Raw genomic sequence first — 24,760 nt, 5'->3', positions numbered from 1 at the left:
CATGTACAATCAATTCTCTAGGGTACTGGGGAAATTTCATAAGCTCAAAGTGTGTTGTCATTTTCATGGTGATTTCTTCCTTGACCCACTGGTTGTATAGAAAGTTGTGCAGTTTCTAAGCGCTTGGAGAGATTTTTAGTTACCTGTTATTGAATTCTAATTTAATTACACAATGGTCAGCAAACAAACTGTATGATTTTCATCTCTAAAATGACTGAGATTTGTGTTATGATCAAATACACAGTAATTTTATAAAATTTCATTGGCATTGTGTGAAAAGAGGGTTTATTCTGCAGTTATCTGATATATCCTTCTCTACATATTGATCAGGTTAAGTTGGTTTCTTATATTGTTTGACTATTTTATATCATTACTAAATTTTTAAAAAATCTGTTTTTTTTTGTTTGTTTTAAATAGAGAATTAACCACATGTTTGTATACTGATGGGAATGATCCAATAGAAACAGAAGTATGAAAATGGAAGAGACAGAGGAGAAATTTGCCAACAAAAAGTCGAGGAGACAAAGAGGGGATGGGATCCAGGGCAGACAATGACAGGGCCATGGTGCGCAGTGTGCAGTCGTGGACTCCAGGAGCTGGGAACCTGTGGACATTCCCTCCTGACTACTTGAGGTCCAAGTGAGGAAGCAAGCAAGACCATTCAGGTTTTAGGCATCTGTTGTCTCTTTCTGGACTAGAGGGAGGTGGAGGAAAGCAGAATCCTGACTGCAGACAAGTGGGAAATAGATGATGAACTACTCACAGCTTCCAGTCCTAATGACACTGACAGAGTCTCCAATCTTACTGAGAAGATGAGCCTACGTGATCTTCTCACCATCACCATGAGGGGCTGGTTCAAGGGTAATGCTTTAAGTGCCTGGCCATTTAAGATGACTCCTAAGTTCTCAACTGTAAGATATGCAGTGCATCAATCTGCCCACTGGCGGCACTGTTCCCCACAAAAGAAAAGTGAAGATCAAATGCTTCCTCAAAAAGGAGATGAAACTATACACCAACGTGATGGCCAGACTCCCTTCATCAACCCAAGGCTGTATTTTTCAGAAGTCAAAATGGGTCATGAGGTCAAGTCAGGGGTCGTTTTCAAATAAGGAAACAATACAATAGAATAGGACTTATCCAAAATATGTTGCACATATTTCTAGGACATTTATGGATTCCACTAATGGATCTTGCCTCAATGTCTCCTGGCTTATGTCAACTTGGATACCACAAATTTTGCCTCACAGGAAAAGCATCTTAGCATCCACATTCTCAAAGTCAAAACCATGCTTTTTTTCTGTACCTAGTTCAACTGCAGATATCACCAATTCTTATATGTAACAAAATCAAAGCAGACACAACTACTTTTTCCGACTATTTCCCTAATGATGACAACTCTTGGCTATGAAACATATGTTAGAATCATTTTCCAACTGCATTTCTATTCCTGTACTTGAGAATCAGATGTGTCAACACTGCACACCTAGATTCTCAAATGATGAGACTTCTGTTTCTTTTATAAACATCCACTGCCTTCTCCTATCCGGCTTGTACGCAGCATGGCCACTTACCCACACATGTAAATAGAGCCGCTTGCATGGAGGAGGATTCTCACCACCTGCTTGCAGTGAAGCCGGATGTTGTCTTGCACATCCTTGGCTGGGGCATCCTCCCCCACAGGCACATCTCTCGAGAAGAAAACCTTCAGGTCAGTTAAGACCCCACGCTTAGGAAAATGGCTGAGCTCCTCTCTGAAAGAGAACACATAATGAATGGGTCACTGGCAGGTTGGTAACTTAAGCTAAAAGCACCTGAATGATGGAGAGCAGGTAGTTCAGTGGTTTGAGCGCCTACTTCCTACCTCCAAGGTCCGCATCTGATATCCAACTGGTACCTGCTAAAAAATAATTAAAAAAAAAAAAAAAACACCTGACATTAAAAATTATACATTCAGTGGTTGAGCATTAAAATCCTAGAACTGTGGCATACCTGAATAATCTCTGTTCTTATGCCTGCAGCCAAAGAACAGCCACATTGCTCCAAAGTTTCCATCAGGATGTTGTTCCTGGAGTTTTTCTCTAAGTGAAAAACACAGTAAAGATGTTTTACATAAACATGTAAAACCAGTCTCTTTCTCTCATCAGGAAACACCACCACCAAACCCAGGGTGTGTAAAAGTCATCTTTGCACTCATTGAAGTTCATTCACTCAATTAACATGTACTACCCACAGGGTGATGTGGCCACTCCTGCAAACACAAAGCCAGGGCAGCACCTCCAGGAACCCCAGCCGTCTATGTGGTAGCCAGGGGCCTTGTGGCATGTGTCCAAAGAGAGTATAAGCACTACATTGGGAAACCTACACCAATTTCTACATTAAATAATGTTAGCAGCAACTTTTATGAATAAAATTAAGTCTGAATTACTATTGGAGATGTGGTACAGGGAGCCTGGCCTTTAAAAGGTGGAACAACAACAATCTATTTTAAAAAGTATTTCTGAAATAATGAACACATTGAGTATGTCCATTTATATCACTCATTTGCTTTTCTAAGGAAAAACTAAAAAACAAAATAAAAAAAACAAAACAAAAACAAAAAAACCCAAAACAACTTTGTCCAAAAGGGCACTATTCCACTATCTAGGGAATAGTATATACAAACTGTTGACACTTCACAAATCTGGAGATATGCATGATTCTACATATTTTTAAAAATATTTGATAGTTCTCTTTGGATACACCTATTGATATCATCCTGTTAAAATTCCTGATGGTTGGGGTTTAACTTTGAAAGTTCTGGGGAACTAGATCTCTGCTATGATTGTTTTCTTCATCACACCAGGAAGGTAAACCACAGTACTATTTAAAAAAAATGAAAAACAAAAGTGGTACACTAAAAAAGAAAGTTCCACTACAGAGCAAAGTCCCTCTACTATGGTACTTACTATTCCCTGTGGTGACAATTTATTTTATGCTATTCAATTTGATAATTTTTAAAAAATAAGTTTCACAACCAAAGGGAAAGATGCTAAGAAGTACCACAGAAATAACAAAAAATGGCTACTATGTATTCATTCCCACAACCACAAGGTTGTGGCCCTTGGAGCCTAAAGGGGCTAGGCCAGCTCTGGAACCCACCATTATAATGGGAACTGAAGGGTCATTTGGTAAGTGAAAAGAATTTGTTGCTCCAAGAGAGATGGATATCTGGAATATTAAAGCAACCGTGATGACAAGTTTGAAGGAAAACATAGGCAAAAGCAGATAAGCAAGATTATCTTTGTGAAAGAAATCAGAAAGCACAAATTCTCTTTCAAGTATCATCAATCAAATAGCAGCATTAAATCTTATTGAAGCCATAAGTGGGTCTGTTACTACACAGAACTAAACAAGTCTGTCTTGCACATTTTTCTTTTCTATCTAAATCAGAAGTGTTTCCAAATTGAGAGATATGTTTTTTCGAGGAAGATCACTGAACAAATAATCATCAAATTCTTCTTCCAGGCTCATGGATAAGAGCTCTCTAGTAAGCAACCCATAATATACACTAGGGAGAGACACAAAAAGTCTAGATCAGATGGCAGTTTTAAATAGAACGGTGGGATTCTACTCTACACTGGAAGGTGGAATCATCTTACACATTTCAGCCTTTAATTCAGGGAAAACTGTATGAAGTTCATCAACAGATTGAACACCGTATCTTTTAAATGAAGACTTTATTTAAAATGACACTGCATTTGTAATGTTGTGTTGACCTATAGGACTGACTCCTCTATGTACAGTTTCACTAAGGCACTCGATAGAAGTGGCCCAGCGGAGGCAGGACTGAGTAAAGCAAAGTCCCTGTCTTCATGTACCTTACATTCCAGCAGAAAGAACACCTGTCAACAGGCTGGTGGGGAGCGCTAAGTCCTTTGAATGAAAGCACATGGGGAATGGAGCTGCTGACTTAGCTTAGCTGTGGGAGAAGACATCTGGCCCTGGTGTCTGATGGGATAGAGTTCCTGGCAGAGGGCAAACCTTCTACATTTTAGGGATGGTAAAGAGACCAGAATACTAGTCAGCTCTTGCTGCAGTGACAACCAACCCCCAAATCTGAAATGGCTTAAAGAGCCAACACTAATGTCTGGCTGTGGCTCTGCACCCTGGAGCTCCTAAAGCAGCAGCCCTGAACAGGATGACCTGTGTCCTTACGACAGAGAAGAGGGCAAGACACAACATGACATCATGCCACTTGTAGTGCGCCTGCTCAGATGAGGCAGGCATCCTGTCTCTCCCATCTCTCTGGCCAAAGCTGGTCATACAAATGAGCAAAACATCAACGGGCAGAGAGACCCACTTCCATGGACGGTAAGGGTGTAGGGTGGGTGTGGAGTGTGTGAGCTTTAATGGTCAATGGTGATGGAGAATTTATGTGCCAATCTGCTAGGACATAGTACCCAGTTATTTAATCCAATGCTAGTCTAGGTGTCGCTGTGTACAGGTGCCTATCATTTGCAATCAGTGGACTTGAAGGTTAACCTTGAGCATCACTCTTGCCTGAGTTCCCAGGCTCCTGATCTGTGCTAAGATTTCACTTTTTGATCCCCACAATGCTGTGAGCCAATTCCTTGAACTGCATATCTTTACAGATGTGTCTGTGCATATACATCCTATTGTTTCTTTTCTCTGGAGAAGGCTGGCTGAGGGCAAATACCTCTCATGAGCAGGAGTTGTGTGTGGGGGTATGGCAGCAGTGTTCTCACCCACCTCAGAATCATAGCAGAATGGGTATCATGATATGAACCAACACTGACATTCTCTACACCGGACTCTACTACATACAGCAAACTCAAGAAGGTTTTCAATTGTATGCTTTATACCTGCAGCTCCAGTGCCTGCATATAGGGTGGGCCATGAAAATCTGTTGAGATGGGGAGGGGAGGAAAGAGTGTGTGGAAAGTAACCCATGTTTAGTACTTAGAATACTTTAAAAAAAAACAAACTTATTGGAGACACCTGGCTATTTTTATACCTTATAGATAACTCAACTGTTCCTATATTATCCCAACATCACAAAGTGATGCAGTAATTCTAGGTCAGTCTTAGAGTATTTCTTAACAAAGGGAATAGGTTCCTCAGTTCCCAGTTTTCCATTCATGCCTAAGGAACCTGGGGGTGTCCTGTCTCTAATGCAGTAATCTGCTTTTTGGAGGTGAGGGGAGGTTGGGAGGGTGAAGAATATACTCAAGACTGTAAAGTACCTCTCTATTCCAGGTAGATGAGGAAAATATAAAGCTAAAGGACCTTTCCAAGCCATTGATTTCCCTTAAACCCTCTCAAATAAACACTTTCCAATAATACCCCTTGGGGCTGTGAACTTTCAACTCCGAGGATGGACATCAAGAAGCCAAAATGATCCTAAGATAAAGCGAGAGATGATGCATTTCTTAAATTAGCTGGGAGAAGACTTCATGAAGGATCCTGGTTGTTTTTTCCATTTCAACCATCCTTATGGGCCAGGAGGACCATCTTTAAATTGTTCCTACACATGGGTATCAAATGAGATTGTGCTGAGTGCTGGACCAAAACACAAAATACATAAAAAAGTACAGATGTAAGTAAGTCCACAATTTGTTCAGAAAATCAAGCATATTTTTCTCCTAGGTGTTTTAAAAGTCATTTCTTCTCACTAACAGTACTAATTCAGATCCTATGTACCACAGCCATGACAAAAAACAAAGAAATAGGGACGGGGAGCTCTTACTACCCAAAATGGAAAACTATAAAATTTGTGTCTTACACATTTAGAAAAATACATGAGTCAGCTTTGGGCTGCACAGTTGAAACATTAAAAAGTATATTCAGAGGAAATGAAAATAAATAATTTCCTATCCTTACAATAGAGATTTTATAATTAAGAGTACAGCATAAATTTTCCTTTGAATAATCTAATGACAATGGCTATTGTTTTTTTCTCTCTCGGAGAGGCAAAGAGAATTCTAGCAGTGCTGCAACCACACACTCTCCACGCACCTCAGGTGCCAGGGCTCCTCCGTCATCTGTGAGTGCTGCATGTGCACTTGGCTGAAGAATCGAGGCCACCAGCATGGCCAGCCAGCCTGTACAGACTCCCTTCCACAAAACCACTGTCATGGCCTTAGAGAACAACTCCACGATGTTAAAAACAACATGAAGCTTCCCTGGGTGAAATAAACTTGAGCTGCAAAGCCACATAGGTAAGTTCTTAGAATCCATATTAGGATTCTAAGCCCCTCTCATTATTGCAGTGGGGGAGTATTTCCATGTGATCTTCAATCGACCTGTTTACGTCCCATGAGAAGAAAGCAATTTTGCTTCCTAAACATTTCTTGCCTTCTTTTACAATACCACTCAGGAAAAGTTTCCTTTACTTCTTGGCCTTCCAGACTAGAGAAGATTTACAACTACTGACTCACCCTTGAAGGTTTCCTTGTGAAGACCCACAGGACATCCATTTAGACTTTGTGAATGACCAGGGGCAAATCCTGACACAGACCCCATAGATTAGTTACTGTTGAGCTGGTAAAATATTAAAGTGCCTGAGGGACAACATGTAGAAAGCTACAAATTCAAACTGGAAATAGCTTTTAAAGATACAGTGCAAGCCAGATCAGGTAGGCATTCTGGAGTTAATCCTCAATCAACAAAGCATGTGACACCTTCTATCACGGAGGAACAAAGGGTAGAGCAAGATGGGAAATGGTGGTGACCACGAAACAGAGGCCAGGCGAAGGGGCTGCCTGCTCTGTGCAGGGGAACCAGTGCTTCATGCGGGCCTTCCAGCCTCTCCCTGCCCCACCGGCCAACCAACATGGGGGACAGCCAGTAAAGGAGGCTGGCGGAAGAAAGCGAGGCTTGCAATTCTAAGTGGAGAAACATGGAATTGGATCCAGAACAAGAGAAGATTTCAAACTTTATGAACTCCTGGAGGACAGGAGCTTGTTAGATATGTCTTCTTCATACCTAAAATTGGGTACGCTTTCACTGAATGACATAAAATTAGTAGACACTAAGGATTGAAAAGATTGAGTCTTACAAGATTTTAACAACAACAACAAAAAAAGATGCCATATTGTACTATGTTAACAAATATTAGCACCTTCAGAGTGAAAAAAAAATAAAAAGTATTAGTACCTTACACAGGAATATGGTCTGGGTTGAAGCTTGGGAAAATGTTCTAGAAACAAAATTAAAATAAGCAATTATTAATTCACTGATATTGGAATTAACCTTATAGCTGAGGGATAAAAAACTGATTGCTGTTCACACATAATTCATGGTTTAGTTTCAAATCATACTTGAGAGCACATATAAATTCACTGTGCCTAAAAGAAGTATTATTGGGAATTTTTTCCCAATACCTAAAATTAAAGCCAGATACATTGTACTTCCTTACTCTGAAATCAGTACTTCTACCCAAATGTGGGATTCTGAACCCAGAGAATACTGAGAAAGGGGTCTGTGCAAGGACTTCAGATCAAGGCCCTAGGCATCTATGCATATGTGCAGCTCTTTGGTGAAAGGTGTCCAGAGACTTCAGATTTGAAATAACATCATGGCCCCCCCACCCCTGAAGATTAAAGACCACTATTTTAAGGATTCTGAGAAATATTTAGGATTGAACATTTCTTTGTTTGTATATATCATGAATAAAAAAGTACTGAACATTTTAAAACCAAATATCCAGAAAGCCAGTGGTTACAGAATACATACGTGCTCTTTTAAAAGCATGTTAAAGAAGCAATATGAAAATAAAGTGTCCAAACTGACACTTCAGAATTTTCAGTTTGATATTATGTTTTTTAAGTTATTTAAGCAAAAATGTGAAAAGACATTTCTAAACTGGCTTAGTTCTAATTAATACCACAATAAGGTTTCAGAGGGCTCAATTTCATATTAAATTTCAGATAAATAATTTAAAATATTAAAAACCAATGACTAGGAAATAAATGCTATTTTTATAACACTAGAAAATGTAACAGAACATCCACAAAAGGGACTGGAACACAGCCACACGTGACTGGGCTTTCTGAGGCCCCTTACAGCTTCTTTCCAGGGTTCTCGCTGCTACCCGCCCCCATGTTAGTGGTGTAAGGCTGAGCTGCAAAGGGTCGGAGAGCTGGTCTGAGTATGAGAAGTGGAAAAGCTGCCTTGCCTGGCAGCACTTCCTAACCACTGAGGGGAGGAGGAGGAAGGACACAAAGGCAGACAAGGTAGAGCAAGCAGGGCCCAACTGCAAAGGCCATTGCCCTGAACTTTCCCAAGCACTGAGAAGGAGCATGCAGGTCTAACAGTAAGAAGGATGATACACTTTTTGCTGTCACCAAAGACACATGCAAACATTGAAGACTTCAATGCTTTACACTACAGGAAAACAGAGATGACACAATTAGAAGCACAGGGAAGTAGTAAGGGTTTAAATACCTTCAGACACTCTTACAGTCATCATCTGTACCTAGAAGATACAGAGGCCATAAGGGTAAAATTTGGAATACTCTGTGATGGGCTCTCCAAGCTTCACCACCTGAAGACCCAAGTAAGTGGATTTCCAGGGGGATGTTGTGAGTGACCCTTTGGCCTAAGAAAGGAGTGCTCTGTCTCGACCTGCTTGGATCGGACATGTCCACATTCTGGATGAAGCACGCACACTGATGTAACCTCTGTCAATTACCTATTTCATTAACTTTAAAAGAGACAATTTGGGGGAAGCTCATTTTCAGATAAAACTTGGCTAAATGACCTTTAAGAAATACAGCTAAACTCGCTAAGATGTTAAATTCTCAGAATGATGAGAAAGAATAAAGACTGACCACTGGTGGGAGAATCAGGACATAAAATAGCTTGGAAGAGGGACTCTCACTTCTAGAAGGCAGCCTGGAGATCACAGCACCCTGAAGACAACATGTAAGACCTTTACTGATCATAATTTAATTCTGTTGAGATCTCATTATGGCTGTATAAAAATCCACAGGATAATCAAGAGCAGCAACTTCTCTTTACTACAAAAAGATTACCCACACATCCGTGCAGTCGGAGACTGAGGCCACTCATCCAGCAGCACTGGAAGCGGTGGCCAACAAGATGGAAGGCGTGGAGGAGGCCCAGCAAGCCAAGGCCAGCATGATCTTAAAATACTTGTCAGGTATGTTGGGACATGTCCTCAAGAAGTCTAAAAGTCAAGAGTCTGTTTTTGGACACACCTGTTTTTGTCTCAGCTGGTGATTTTGACTGGCATTTTCTACAGGCATTTACAATATGCCTGTGGCAGGTGAGCTATTGGGTCAAGACGACGTCTGCTCAAGGGCTTACAGGTGGATGGGCTAACCACTCCAGCAGGGGACCCAGGCTATCAGGGGCTTCCAAATAAGGCATGACTTCCAGAGGGCAAAGCTAAGCTTCAAGTTGGAGATAAGACACAAGGGCAGTGACAATGTCTAAATGGATGGCATAGTATCCATGAAGGCATGAAAGGCAGTCTTAAGAATCTCTGCCTAAAACACCAGAGACTGACAGATTGCATGGATTCCTTAAAGCACTGACGCCAGTGCTGAATGGAGAATAAGCACTCGGGAAAAGGCTGCTGAATGAATGCATGCCCCAGATGTCTGAATAGACCTTTGGTAAGATAATAAAGGGTTTACCAATATCACTTGGGATCACAAAGTCTGAAGTACTAAAATGTCCTATAATATAGGCTAAAACAGTGGCATTTATAAATCTTTTAAGATATGTTTTCCTTTCAGAACTATTGAAATTTTGTAAAACTCAAAAATGTGACTGTCCTATTTTGGAAAACAAGCTGACAAACATTTACTAAATTAATAAAATTTTTAAGTAGCAATTTTATCAAGGGATTTGCTTACAAAAATTCTTCAAACACAAGACTGTCCAACTAGACACTTTTCTTTAGGAATCAGAAACTGAAAATAAACCAATTGCTCTGATTAAATCAATAATTACTGTATATCCAAAACAGTTTGTAAAAAGTTTTCTAATATCTTTTCATGTTGTGTTCTCTAGAGCTCTTGATTTCTTTTCTAAGTTAAAAGAGACAAATTACAGGACAACATCTGGAGTATGGTAGCCCATTATTTTCTTAGCAAAACAAAATTCAACTGTTAATTCTGGAGGTTTGATTATAAAGGACTTTCATTTTCTGAGTTAAACATTTGTTTTTTGAAATTTTTTAGAATGAGCATATTATCTTTACACTCAAGGGAAAATATCTATCTATGCTTCATAAAATCTTTTAAAAATGATAGAATTGAACTAAAATTGTGAATCTATTTGAATTTAATCAAGAAGCTCTCCTCAAGGGGAATTCTGAGTAGTTAAGAAATTTTTAAAGCAGTTCTTTGTATAACACTGACATCTAGTGGATCTATCTCCAAATTCATATAAGTAGCAATAGAGTCTACCAAAACCTTCAATTTCTAATTGAAAATTCTGGTTCAGCAATAACTATATACTATTCCAAAATGGGAAGCTAATTTTTACAAGTGGTGGCAACGAGAGAGGGAAAAACAAAAAGAAACACACCTAAGCTCCTAAGCTCCCATTAGCTTCCTGCCATGAATTAGGATGAGAAACACTGGCACTGTGTAGCTGGTTAACCTAAGAAGTTAAGTAGGGCCATTTTCATCATGTTTAATGTTTTATACAAAGTTAATGACTGGTAACATCAAGTCCTACCTTAAAAATCCTATTTCAAAAGAAAATTTAAAAATTTCATTATAAATACAATATAAAAATATCTGCCTGTGACAATTATAAATATACCACACACTCTTGGGAAATAAGTGTGCAAACATGTTGCAAAGAATACATTTTTTGAGCCACGAACAGGCAAATAAATACCAAAACTCCTTAATAAATCTTATGCAGACCTAAGCATATTTTTTAACCATTACCTGAAGACCAAAGAAAAATATCTTTTTAGGAATTGCTGTATTTCAAGGCACCAGGTAAAGATGAACTGGAGAAAACTCTCAGGTATATGCTGGCATAAGGCTGCTCCTTTTCACGTCAAGACAGGAAAGAAGTTCATGACAAAGAAAAGAAAGAAGAAAACAGTGTGCATTCCAAAAACACAACCAACTGTACTATTTTACATTAGTGTGCTATTCAAGTGCAATTATGATTTGGAGCAATGCTGATTTAGCCAAAGCATTTCCCCCAAATGAAAACAACCCAAGAGGCAACCTTACAAAAAGAGAATAATTACAAATTCAACAGCACTATCACATGAGCCTTACCTACCAAATCTAGGTGTGCCATTGACAAGAAAGGAGACATCTAAAACAAGGAACAAAGCCTATGGATGGCAGCAGCGCCTTAGAATGGGTAATGCACAACTCAAAAGTAAACTGAGAACTGAATGATTTCAAGTTCATTCTAGGGAAACAATCAATGTGAATTTAAGTTTTAAAAAAGAAACTTTTAATTATGAAAAATTCAATTAATGTTATATACTAAATAAGTGCTGATAAGTATGCTAAGAATGATCCATAATAGGAATACAATTAAAAAATGGTTCTAGGCTGTTGCTTCCCAAAGACAACAGTTAGTTTAACTTTCAATGCCCAAAAAGTGTCCAAAAAGTAGGAAGTCCACTATCATCTCATGCTGTATCATTCACACAAAAGCTAAACACAGGAGAGCCTGGGAGGCCCTGGCCCACCGAAGCTGGTGGAAGGGCAGGCACCTTGCCCTGAAGCACACACAGCTTAGGCACCTTGCCCTAGAAGCACACACGGCCTAGCAAGCTTGCAGGGCATGCTCTTGTGGTCAGCTCCAGCCCACGGGCCCAGTAAGTCATGTCGTCAGGGCTGCAGCACCTGTCTTCCTCGTGTCTTCCTTGATTTCAAGAATCAAGAAGACATAGTCTTCTTTTCTGTCCACAAGGTGCAGTCTCTGGAGAAGGTGCTGCACCTCAGAATCACTGTTAGGACACATCACATGAAGGAATCTCTGGGTGAAAGGAAAAAAATTGGTTTTCTAGAGAAGAACCAGAGACCAAAAAAAAAAAAATTCCTCAGGAATTGGAGTATACAATGTTTTATTATATAAACACGTTAACACATGGACAAAGAAATAAAAGAATTCTACCCACAATAACAACAAATAAATAGCTGTAACTAACCAAATGAACATATTTTTATTAGGAGCTATTTTTAAAGAGAAACTTGAGAGGTATCTAATGTTTTGCTTTATGAAATTGTGTATTGGAGAGAATGGAAATTAAGACCTTCCTCATTTTCCACAGAATAAGGTGTGTCAGCAAGCAGCGGTTTGAACAATCCATGTAAAATCTTGTTCTTATAAACCCAAACACACAAAATATGAGCAAAAGAACTAATTAAGGGCATCAGCATGGCTCTCAATTTCATTTTCTTTACTTTGCTTCCTCCCTTTAATGGAGAAGAGGGATGGACACTATTTTTCCTTGGTGAGCATAAAATGCTGTAATTGCAGCAAATGGGGGCTGGAGAAGGAGCCGCCCCAATGTTTGGGGCCCAGGGACCCAGGAAGGAGGCAGATTCAGCAAGTGGTCACCCCAGGCCCCTTTGTATCAAAACTGACAAACGTCAGCACAGAATATAAAATGCCATAGTTTTTATAGTATAAAGATATGATAATATGGCTTATTCAAAAGGTGGAAACAAACATGGAGCTACTCACTAGAACGCAAGCAAAAACACCCAGCTGTGACAACTGTTATATTTCCCTCCTATTTGGAAGTTGAACTAAATCCAAGTGGAGAGACATGACATGCTCTTACTCCCCTGAAAAGCACAACCCCTTGACATCTGAGGACCTACATCAAACAATGGCCTGAACTAAATGACTGAAGATGCACTCGAGCACTGAAGTTTCAGAATCACACACCAAGTTTTGGAGTTGAGGTCCATGGATTCGGGTGGGGGTGTGTGTGGGAGGAAGGGAGTTAAAAGTGGTAGTACATGAGCCCCCAAAAGTATTTGCAAAAGGTTTTATATAATATCATACCATTTTTCTGCAAAGAAGGTCTTAATTTCTTCCCTGATCTCAAAGGAATCTGAGAACCACAGCCTGAGAAATTAACCTTGACATGACTGTCTAGAGTCAGCTCTATTTCTAACAAGCTGGTCAACCTGAGATGATAAAGATCTTTCCTGGGTCTCTTATATGTAAAGGTTTGTTCTGATCCCTTTGTTCTTTCAGGGATTAATGAGGAAGGCAGCAGCACTGTTCAACTATTAAATCGTTTCAAGGGTCACCTCTCACCTGCACCTCTGCACATCATGGAAGGGAAACAGGCATGAGGGAGGGGAAGACAAGCTGACAGATCAAGGACCACAAGGCCAGATGTGCTCAGAGACCTCGTCTTTCCGCCTGTGTAAGAGCATACCCTGCCTGCCTCTTTCTTAAGAGAACTGTCCGGAAAATTCAACTGTGCTGAGAAATCACCTGTAACTTATGGAAATGTCCAATTCTAACAGCAGAGGGGATTTTATGGCATCATCTGTAGTGAGTTGAACTGCCTTTGAAATTGGAACTTGAAAAACTGAATTCACTGACATCACAGATGCTTGGCTTTTCCCCTTGAAAGACAAAAGGTGTGACACATAACTCAATACAATTTTCAATTATACCAGTGCTAAACCAAGTAGCTTACCTATGGGATCTTATAAAATGCCCTGGCCATTTAAGCATTGTCTTCTAGGGTAAATGACTACAGACATTATTTTTCAAAAACTTACTCATTCATAAAGACGCTTATGTATATTTCTAAGTACTTGTCTAGTAGACATTGGAATTTCTGAAATATATACTGAGAACACCAGAGCTAGCATTTTCCAGAAAAGGCCTCGTAGTCTTCTAATTAACTATGAAGAAGGAAATGGTATTCATGTCAATGTTTCAGGAAAGGTGTCCTATAAGAAAGGACAGATGTTTCAAGACGGCTAGAACGTGTATGGACAATGGTCATGGAAACTGAATTCTTGTATTTTATCTAGTTTTCTTCACCTTATATGTAACTACTCCACGTGATTCGTGGTTCCCACACAGGACAACACAGGTCAACCACAAAGAAATCCAATTCTGTACTAGAACTCCACCCCTTTCCTAACTAGTTGTTCAAGTTTTAAACTAGAAAACTACAGTTTAAGAGGTGCTAGTCACTTAACTTTGCAAAGTGTTAGGTGGGAAGCCGGGAGAGGGGTCAGGGCAGGAGTAGAATATGGTGAGGACCGTGAGGCACCACCCACCTGCCTTCAGGCTCCAGCAAAGGCAGGGGCACTGCCCGGACATGGCCCTCGGCACCAGGAACCCGAGAGCCTTCAGCACCTCAGCTCACACCCCTGCTCAGAGACAGCCCATGTCCAAGCACCGATCCATGACCATAAAGGCGCAGTGCCTCTGTGCCTCTGAAGGTCCACATAGTTCCAGAGACCCCGTGGGCATGGCAGGGACTTTGCTGAGCCTGCATCACAGCTCAGCGACTCACAGTGGACAGTGCCGCCACCGCTCCATTCCTCAGGGATGCCCTAAGATACACCTCATAGCCTGACTTCCAGAACCCAGGTTGTGAAAACTGTGCCAGAGAGGCCCAAGAAAGAAGCTAGAGTTGGAGTTTGGAGCTGAAGGCCAGAGGATGGGGCTCTCATCTCCTGAAGCCTGAGGGGAGAGAAAGCTAAAACCAGCCTTACATGGGAGAGAAGGGGACCCTGACACATGGGAGAGGCCCCAGCAGCTGAACATCTTGAGTCCTTTCATCCCTTAAGCCAAATGGATGCAGATGGAGATGCTCTGTGACAGCACCAGAGGGCAGTTATCAAGGCCACCAAGACCAAGCTGGGGACAGCAGCATGAGTCTGAGGGGTTCAATGGGGGCCCCCCACAGTCCAGGTGACAGTACATAGCCAGCCATACCAGGTTGCACAATTACCTCAGTAAGTGGGAGGGCTGGAGTGGCCTGACCCTTAGAATTAATGGAGATGGCCAAGAGGACTAAGAGGCTCTAGGGCCAAAAACAAATGAGCAGCCAACAAGGGCACTGGATCAATACTTAAAATGAAGACAAATCAAGGGTGGATGACCAGAAACTGAGGGCAGCTGCCTAAGATCCCAGTCCTTGTCCAGCTTCCAGTCCTAGAGTTCAGTGAGTGAAGGAGAGAGCAGTCCCAAGGGAAGGACTCTGCATTCAGTAAGGATTCCCAGTCCCTTCAGAGGGAAAATGGAGCTACCAAATGTTTCAAGAGTGTTAAGAGAAGGACCGTGCTGATGTTGATACGCGGGGATCAAGAGGGTCCCTGTGGCCCACTGACCAGAGTAAGAACAGTTGGGGCCAGGCAGTAAGGGCAGTTCTGTCCCAGTCCAATCCAGTAGGTCCACGGAAGGCAAGACCCCACAGGGGTCATTTCCTGAGCCTTTGAATGTATAATCAGAATCATCACACCCGGGCATTGGTACCAGCCAATACTGAACTCCTGACCTGTGGGTAGAGTGATCATGGTGGAGAAGTCCAAGAGGAAGACTCCGAATTTCACACCACTCTTCCTCCCACTAAGATAGAAATTTTTTTTTTAAAAAGCATATATGTAACACTCTGGGAAAAATGGTAGAAATCAATAAGATCCTCAAAAACCTAAAGGTTATGGGGGAGCGTCTCCACCACATCTCCATTTAATTTGCTGATCTGGTCTCTGTGAATACCAGATGGATTCTGGGGATTGAGCTACTGCAAACTCAACTAGTAGTTCCAACGGTGGCCTCCATGTCAGATATGATTTCTTTGCTAAGGCAGACTGACTTGGCCTCAGGTCCATGGGATGTAGCCACTGATTTACCCAATGCACCCTTTCTACCATTCCTACAATGAAAGAGGATTAGATTCAGTTCACATTCACTTGGAACAGACAAGGGCATACATTCACAATTCTGCCCCAGGACTGTGATAGTGCACTTACCTGCTCTTACATAAGATAGGCTAAATAAATCTGGAGCATCTGGACATTCAGCAGAACAGTGTACTAGCTCACTACATCAATGACATTATGCCAATCAGACAGTGAGCAAGCAGCAGCTCACAGGGCAGCACCCAGGAGGTGGGAAGTCAACCTTAGTGAGGCAGACTGAGCGGCCGCCACATCCATGCTACCTTTAGGGCCTAAGTCCAGTAGTCTGGTAGGCAGGACATCCCATCCCAAGTCAACAACATAGTACTGCATCTTGGATCTCACTCCACGCAGAAACAAGTCTGGAGGGCCTCTTCAGGCTCTGGGGCAGCCCGTTCCACACCTGGGAGCAGAAAGGCTGCTTGAGTGGAGCAGGCCCAGGTGACTGTGCTCTAAAAGGTCCTGTTGCTGCCCTGAACTACACAGTAGAGAAGACCGCATGCTATTACGGGTCAGTGATGGGGCAAAGATGCCATGCAGGTGAGCCCCAAGGGGAGTATCTCAGTGCAGGCCCCGGCATTCTGGAGCAGGGCCATGCTAACTGCAGCAGAGAATTACAGTCTTTTGAAATCCACTCCTGACAGGTACAACAGGGCCCTGGGAGAGAGAGAGCATCTGAGCAAGGCCCACAGTGGGATCACAAGTCCAGGACTGCCCATCACAAAAGCTGTGGGAACTGCCAAGCCAGGGTGGGCAAACTCAGCAGCAATCCCTTTAGGACCTGGAGCCAGCTGGTTCAGTTTTGAGCCAAACTAGGTCCCCAGGGCACAAGCAAGCTGAGTCAGCAGGCGGCCCAGGAGGCCATGCCGTACCACACTACTGCAGCTCACACCTACAGCTGCAGGGAATTAGCCTAGGACCAGCTGGTCATTCTAGATAGATATATTGCTAACAATGTTAAGCCCTCAACAGAGAGAGTAAATTAGAAAGGAGGTACTGCTAGAGGCACACAGGGAATATTAGAAGACATTACAGCTCCTAGGCTCACAACTTCTCCAGTAAAAATAAAACTTTTTAAAAGTGGGTCTTAAGTCCTTTTGGGGGATGTGTCTGTGAATTTCATTCAAGAGTATGTACTGACAACTATACCTAGTGCGGGCAAAATAAAAACATTTAAAAAAAATACAAAGACACTATAGTTAACAAGAGAGGTAAAAAATGAATAGTAGTCTGAGGAGATTTGCAAAGGAAACAAACAGTCCTAAATGCTTCAAGAGGGCATAAGCCAGCACCGAATACTACTACTAATGATGATAGTTATTAAAAAAAAAAATCTTTGTCCATTTCTACTTAAAATACAAGGAAACAACTCTAGAGAAATATCCATTAAAAATTAAATAGAATGCCAAAGCAATTTTGAAAATGAAGAATAAAGCTGGAACACTTACATTACCTGATTGCAAGCCTCATTTTTCAGAGTGAACAAGGCAGTACACTTTTGACAAAGTATGGTGGAGAGAATTCTGGATCCCAATGGGACACGTTTCTGGCCCTGGTTGGCATGCTGGTGTGTGGACCCTTAGTGAGTGGTCTCTTCCACGGTTCTTCAGGTAAGCAGGGTCCTAACTCCATCAGGCTGGGCTCCAAGCAGGATTAACTGGGGTCCTTTCTAAGCAGAGGGAAAGTCAGAAGGAGAAAGAAGCCATGGAAGAAGCTGCAAGTCGACCAAACCCGGAAGAAAAAGGGCAAGATGCTCCCATGAGCACTGCCATAGGAAAGAAAAAGCCAAGGAGCCCCCAGGCTGCTAGCCAGCTGGAAGAGCCAACCTTGGGAGTAAGCCAGGCTTCTAGCTACTGAAACTGTGAGCCACTGAATTCCTGCTGTTAAGCCAACCCACTGCACGGCATTTGTTTTAGCAGCTGGAAACAGAAACACAAAAGAATAGTCTCCAATGGAACAGAACAGAGAGATCAGCAATAAACCAATGTATGTGACTGATTTTTCACAAAGTCACAAAGTTAATTCAACAGAAAAAAGACAGTCTTTACCACAAATGGTACTGAATATACATATGCAAAAAAATACAAAGCCTGAGTGACACACCTTACACAAGAATTACCTAAGACTGAATCAAGATACAAATGGAAAACCTAAAACAATCAAACTTCTGGGGAAAACAAAGTAGAAAATCTTTGTGACCTTTGGTTAGGCAAAGATTTCTCAGATACAACAATAAATGCACTATAAAAGAAAAACGCTGATAAACTGCATTAAAAATTTAAAACTTCTGCTCTGCTAAAGAAACTGTTAAGAGAATGGAGAGACCAGTCACAGTCTAGGTGAAAATATTTACAAAACACGTATCTGACTAAAGGCCAATATCCCGAATATATAAAGTACTCTTACAACTTAACAAGCAAACAACACAAGATAAAATGGTCAAAAGAGCCAAACTTCATTTCACCAAAGGAAACATGGATAACAATTCAAAACATGAAAAGATTTTCATCATTTGTCATTAACTGGAAATGTAAACAAAACCAATAATAAGAAAATTACAAATTAAAACCAGCTAAAGTTAAAAATCCTGGCAATGCCTCTACTGACAAGTACATAGAGCAACTGGAACTCTTACACATTGTTGGGGGAAATGTAACATGGTAGAGACACTTTGGAAAACAGCTTGGGAATTTCTTATAAAAGTAAAAATACACTGAATGTACAAGCTGGCAACCTCATGCCTAGCCATTTACCCAAGAAAAAGGAAAAGGAAAAAGCGTGCACCCGAATGTTTATAGCAGTTTTACTCTTACTCATCAGGAACTGGAAACAACCCATGTGCCCTTCAATCTGTGAACAGATAAACTGTAGTATACACAATGGAACACTACCTATCAATAAAAAAGGAACACACTGCAGACACAAGCAAGAACAAAGACTAATCTCAAATGTATTATGCTCAGTGAAAGAAACTAGACTCAAAACACTGAGCACTATGATTCCATTTGTACGGCATTCTGAAAAAAAAGCAAAACTGTATGGACAGAAAGCAGATCATTTGCCAGGACAGGAAGGAGGGGCAGGGACAAGCTCTAGGGATGCTGACCCAGAACCCCAGTGAAAGCCACTGCCTTGGACACTGGGAACTCCAGGTAAAACAGCCCCAGAGCACCCACAGGAAATGGGGGATGAAGAGCAGCTCTATTATTGAATCCGGCATCAGGACGTTTGGAAAATACTGATCAACTCACGTGTAACAGTTTATATTTCCACTATTTACTCTCTGCATTTGTAAAATAGAAACAATCTTTTCTCTCTTACACTACTCTTGTTATTTTTCCAACCCGTTATCCTCTGTAGCAGTTTGATATAGCTATGAATTCCAAAAATACACACTGGATTATGTTTGTAAACTGGTCTGTACCTGGGAATGATTAAATTATGATTAGGGCTTTGATTGGCCCCATCAGTAGGGAGTTGACTCCCCACCCCTTGGTGGGTAAGGACTCAAAGATAAAAGACATGGCAAGAGACAGAGTTGGAGATTTTGATGTGGGAGATTTTGATGTTGGAATTTTCAGCTGGAGCCCAGGAAGAACAGAGTGGAAGAGAGACAGCTCCTTAGACACAGCAGAAGGCCCGAAAAGAGAGAGTTGAGCATCTACAGCTCACCTTGCAGAGAGAGGCAAAGCCTAGAAAGCCTCATAGTCTACAGCTGGTCTTGTGGAGAAAACAGAGGGGCTGATCCCAGAGAGAAACCCAGGAAGCCTGAGCCCTGGCAGAAGTCGGCAGCCACCTTGCTCCAAAATGTGGCAAAAGACTTTGTTGAGGGAAGTAACTTAGGATTCATGGCCTGCTAACTGTAAGCTTCTACTCCAAATAAATATCCTTTAAAAAGCCAACAGATTATGGTACTTTGCGTCAGTACCCATTTGCATGACTAGTATGCCCTCTGAGTCTATCTTTTCATTAGAACACTCAAAGTGTTGCTTAAATAGTTCAGACTTTAAAAATTTTTTTAACTCCATTATCAACTAATAGCTCAAGCCTATTTAATGGACTCACCATGAAAAAAATAACTCTTAACAGACCCTCCCAACAACTCAGCATTGTCAGGTTACTCAGACACTCCATCCCTCCACCATACATTAACCTGAGGCCTGCAGGTAGGGGAGCTGCTCCCCAAGAGTCAGGTGTGTCAGTTCTCAACCCTGATAAAAATGCCAGTAGGATCTTTTGCTGTAATTATGTTGCATAATTAAACAGTTTACAAACTAATAACTCACACTTGTGGCTGTAAAAAAATAAATAAAACTTCTTTCTTTGAATCTTTTAGGGTGATAATAAAAAATTAGATGATAAAAAATGCTATCACATTAGGTTTATGCAAAACAGTTCTACTATATTAGGATGCTGGAATCAAATTGCTTCTCAAAGTCTTTAAGACTTTCCTCATTAATAAAAGAGAGCAGAAAGCCCTATAATAAAAGAGTGGCTGCACTGATTTATTTATTTAAGCATGTGAAAAGAATGTTCAGAGTATCCACTATCAATAGTGGGAAGGAATTATTATTCAATTTGATGTTCAAAAATTTACAGTCATTTATTTGTGAATGAGAAAGTACTCTTTGAGCAAAAAAAATATGGACAAAGAGTGCGTCTCTCAGATATCATCCACCTACAAAATGAATGAACTCCAAAGTGGGGCATCCCATGGCACCAAAAATCATTCTGGAAAAAAATCTACTGTAAATAGGCTTGTTAAGTTTAGCTGTTGAAATAAATTTGCTAATAGTCCACAATTCACTCTGCACCACTTACATCTATAAAGAGAAACTAAGAAGTTAACTATCTAAAATAATGGAGATGTTGACCTCTTAACCATTACTTCTTCAAGAACAAAGTAATGTAATAATATAAACACTTCTGTAATGCAGAGATGGCTAAATTTTTTCTGCAAAAGCAGCCATGGGCAATGTGTAAGGGAATGAGTTTGGCCCAAAGTTCCAATAAAACTATTTACACAATCAGGTGGCAGGCCTACAGACTATAGTTGATCCCTGTTTGTTAACAAAATTAACACCCATGGTAAATCAACATTACACAGTATAAAGCAGAAAGCTACACTCCTTACTTGTCTAACAGACTCCTACAGATGTACCTGTAAATATTCTGGTGGTAAAGCAGGAATATTCAGAGAAGCCTGTGAAAGTGGGGGCACTCAATGGGTAAGGGAGGACTCAAAGTCTTCAGTGAAAGCATTCGACCAACTGTTGTTGGCTGCATTTTGTTCCAAAACCTCGGAATCCTTTCTTCATGAGTCACCTAATCTCAGACATTCAATTTGTAACTCAAGGTGTAATAATTCTGGTTCAGCAGAGCCTGTCCTCAAGGAGGCCTTAGATGCCATTGTGAGAGTTCCACTCATGTCCTCTTTTCCTCTACTTGACATAAAATGCTTTGTGAGGGCAGCCCAAAGTCCATCAATCCATGGCATAAACATGAGCTCTAACCCGTATTATATAAATAAATTAAAAACCTAAGTTATCTATCATAAATCTATACCAGTGAGATGATGGCAGAGTCTGTCCATTTCTTAAAAATGAAGACTACTCAAGATGCAAAAAATACCTACATGAACAATTAAGTTTTTAAAAAGGTAGGATATATGTGTTCATTAGTTTTGATGCTATAAAAATATACATACAACTATAAAGATCAGAAAAAGAATGAAGATGTTTTCATAACAGGATATAGGATTTCCTCTTAATTTCCTAAAATACATTTAATAATTTCAAAAAACTTTTGTTTTTCAGAAGTCATCATTCTAAAGAGGCATGCTATATGCTGATGTGACTAACAGAACTCAACCAAAATCCAAGTCTACTCTAAACCTCACAGGTAGTCATTACATCAAGGGCATCATCTTTTTCTGCTTAGACAACTTACTAACCTTCTCTTTCCTATAAATCAGGGGTTCTTAACACAGAGTCCCTGTTTGAATTGAAATCCAAAAAAAGTATTATTCTTGTGGGGGCTGTTGGTGCAGATGTGATGTATGTATTAATTAATACACAGTATAGTCTGGACTTGGTCAGGGGTCTGTGGTTTTCACCTGACTGGCAAAGGGGTGCATGGGGAAAAAAAGGTTAAGAATCCCTGCTATAGAATAAAACATCACTAAGTAATCACTCCAAGTCTTTTGACTAAATAAACAATTCAAACTTCTGTCAGTTCTGAACAATTTATTTAGTAACACTTCCAGGGAGGCTGACCACCACGGGATGAAGGGGAGGTGGGGGAGGGAGAAGAGTCATCTTTTAGGAAAATTAAATGAATCATGTAGGTACATTACAAAAAAAGAGACACCGCAAACAATAACATCCCCCATACTCCCTAAACAGAAAGTCTGAGTAGAGTCAATGAAAAGGAGAGACTGAGAGGGATCTTGGAAATTATTTTCTCATCATTTTAAATCAAAACTCAAAGAAGGTACCAAAGTCCAATTCAAAAAGCTAAATGGCATAAGAAGAAGCACATTTTAGACCTCTGTCTTATTATGAATCAGGCTACAATTTCATGGAACTCATTAGGTGTGCACATGGTACACAGTTCGAAATTTGGTTACATATCACATCCATCACTGACGAGTTTTTGGAAAGGGAAGTTTATAAAATTATGGGTCGAATCAGATACATTTAAAATTCCATTCTCACAACTTGGAAACAGTAAGATGGTAACAATATACACAACTCTAATAATCACTACAGGGCAGGCACTGTTCTAAGATGATAATGTTCATTCATTCATTTAATTGGCCAAAAGCCTTACCTAGTGTGTATTATTTTATCTATATCATAGGAGGAGAAAACAAAGCACAGGACATATAATAGTCACTTGACCAAGGTGTCAGTCAGGAAGTGGGAGATCAACTGAGTCCACACTCTTCACCCCTACTATGTGGGGGCATGTTAAGCAAGGACGTCTTCTTGAAAATATTATTAAACAGTGAATGTCAATGAGGTTCTTGCAAAAAACAAACAACATCAAGGGACAAAACTAAAACATGACATGCTTGAAAATGTGACAGAGGTTTGTCACAATCAAATATATGTACAATAAGAATATGGGAAAAATACACAGCATCCAGCTACAGAATATAAAGGAAGAAGTGGACAAGAGGTATGACTTCAGTGAAAACATAACAAGTGTCTCTGACACACGAAAGTAAAGTGGTAATATGTAGAAATGCAAGAAAATAGCAAATTTGTCATTGGTAAATATGTCTCTTATGAGTGAAAATTCATTTAATACATGCATCAAGTAAGAAAATGAAACAAAAACTGCGGTCACCCCTCAGGCTGAAGTGTGGTTTGCTGGCCTGGCGGGGGAGCAGCCGCGGCAGGCCAAGCCGCTGCCCCCATAATAGGGTGGCTGGTCGGACTCACCGCCACCCCTGAAGGAAGCTCGGCATGGGCGCAGAGTGCCCTCGGGTCTCCCCTTCTCGGCAGCCATGCTTCCACGGCCGCCCCTCCTCCCAGATGGCGCCACCCGATGCCTTGTGGGGCGGCACCCTTCTTCTTCCTTCTCCCTGCGCAGGCGCAGGGCAGAAAATTCCAGTCTGCCCTTTTCCCCTCCCCCGACAGCAGCAACAGCCAGGTGTGGGCGGAAAAATCCAGCCCGCCCTTTTCCCTCCCCCGACAGCAGCAACAGCCAGGCGTGGGCGGGAAACTCAAGTCTGCCCTCCACCCCAGCAACAGCAGCCACCAATCCCGAAACCCTGCCCCTTCCCCCAGCAACAGCGACAGCCAATCCCTAACCACCACCCCTCCCCCGCCCAGTACCGCCCACTGACCTTTCGCCGGCAACCAATCAGAACAGGGCGTGGCTTCGACCAATCAGCCTTCCCCAGCCCCTATAAAACTGTTGCCTCTCCCTCAGTAAAGTGGACTTGCGTGTTTACCTTGTCTCCGCGGTAGTTCTTCTGCCGTGCGCCCTCCAGTCCTGAGAGCCCCCGACAAGGGCCTGGCCTCCCTTGTCCCCAGTTCGTCGCCTGCTTCTCCGGGCGACCCCTTCGTCGCCGGCTTCGCCGGGCGACCCCTTCGTCGCCGGCTTCGCCGGGCGACCCCGTCAGCCGAACCGCGCAACCCCTTGTGAGACCGATCCCTCGTCTGCTGCCGGACCGACCCCTCGTCCCAAGCGGGACCGACCCCTCGTCCAGAGCTGGACCGACCCCTCGTCCGCAGCCAGACCCCACCTCTACCGACCGAGCAAGCCGCCGCAGTTGGCGCCCAACGTGGGGCAGAGCAACCCCACCGCCACCGACTGAGCAAGCCGCCGCAGCTGGCGCCCAACGTGGGGCAGAGCAACCCCACCACAGCCTCACTCCATAATCTGGCAGCCCCCCCCCCTTCTCACCGTGGGACTTCTCTCGTGCAACATTGCTGCTACCTGAGCCTTGGCTACCTCATATGATCCACGGCGGTCTGGGAGAATCGCTGGATGGCTTTCTCCTTCCATGTCGGGGGCTTATACCGACCCGCTATGATTAAGAGGAGCCTTGGATTTCTCGGGAGCGTGCGCTTGCACGTCTGAAGTAATCCTACCACAGCCCTACGCCCTCCTCTCTTCTCACCTTGGGACTTCTCTCGTGCAACATTGCTGCTACCTGAGCCTTGGCTACCTCATATGATCCACGGCGGTCTGGGAGAATCGCTGGATGGCTTTCTCCTTCCATGTCGGGGGCTTATACCGACCCGCTATGATTAAGAGGAGCCTTGGATTTCTCGGGAGCACGCGCTTGCACGTCTGAAGTAACCCTACCACAGCCCTACGCCCTCCTCTCTTCTCACCCCTAT

General features: G+C 42.0%; 1 protein-coding gene across 9 annotated transcripts in view; it reads right to left on the bottom strand.

Moving 5' to 3' along the window:
- Positions 1–24,760, bottom strand: part of LOC101445888 (methionine synthase reductase-like) — a 215,384-nt gene that overhangs the window by 180,454 nt on the left and 10,170 nt on the right. For 3 of the 9 annotated variants that reach the window (XR_011648523.1, XR_011648521.1, XR_011648518.1), the window contains exon 8: positions 1,990–2,078. The gene's annotated coding sequence lies outside the window, so the exon portion shown is untranslated. Of the gene's footprint in view, positions 1–1,571; positions 1,752–1,861; positions 1,895–1,989; positions 2,079–9,268; positions 11,992–13,470; positions 13,605–24,760 lie in introns of those variants that run through there. The other 6 variants (XR_009185331.2, XR_009185326.2, XR_009185327.2 and 3 more) reach the window with 4 other exon arrangements.

The sequence above is a fragment of the Dasypus novemcinctus genome, chromosome 3 (genome assembly GCF_030445035.2).
Source record: "Dasypus novemcinctus isolate mDasNov1 chromosome 3, mDasNov1.1.hap2, whole genome shotgun sequence".
Taxonomy (NCBI): Eukaryota; Metazoa; Chordata; class Mammalia; order Cingulata; family Dasypodidae; genus Dasypus; species Dasypus novemcinctus.
The sequence above is the reverse complement of the archived record's forward strand: the minus strand, read 5'-3'. Positions and strand labels throughout refer to the sequence as shown.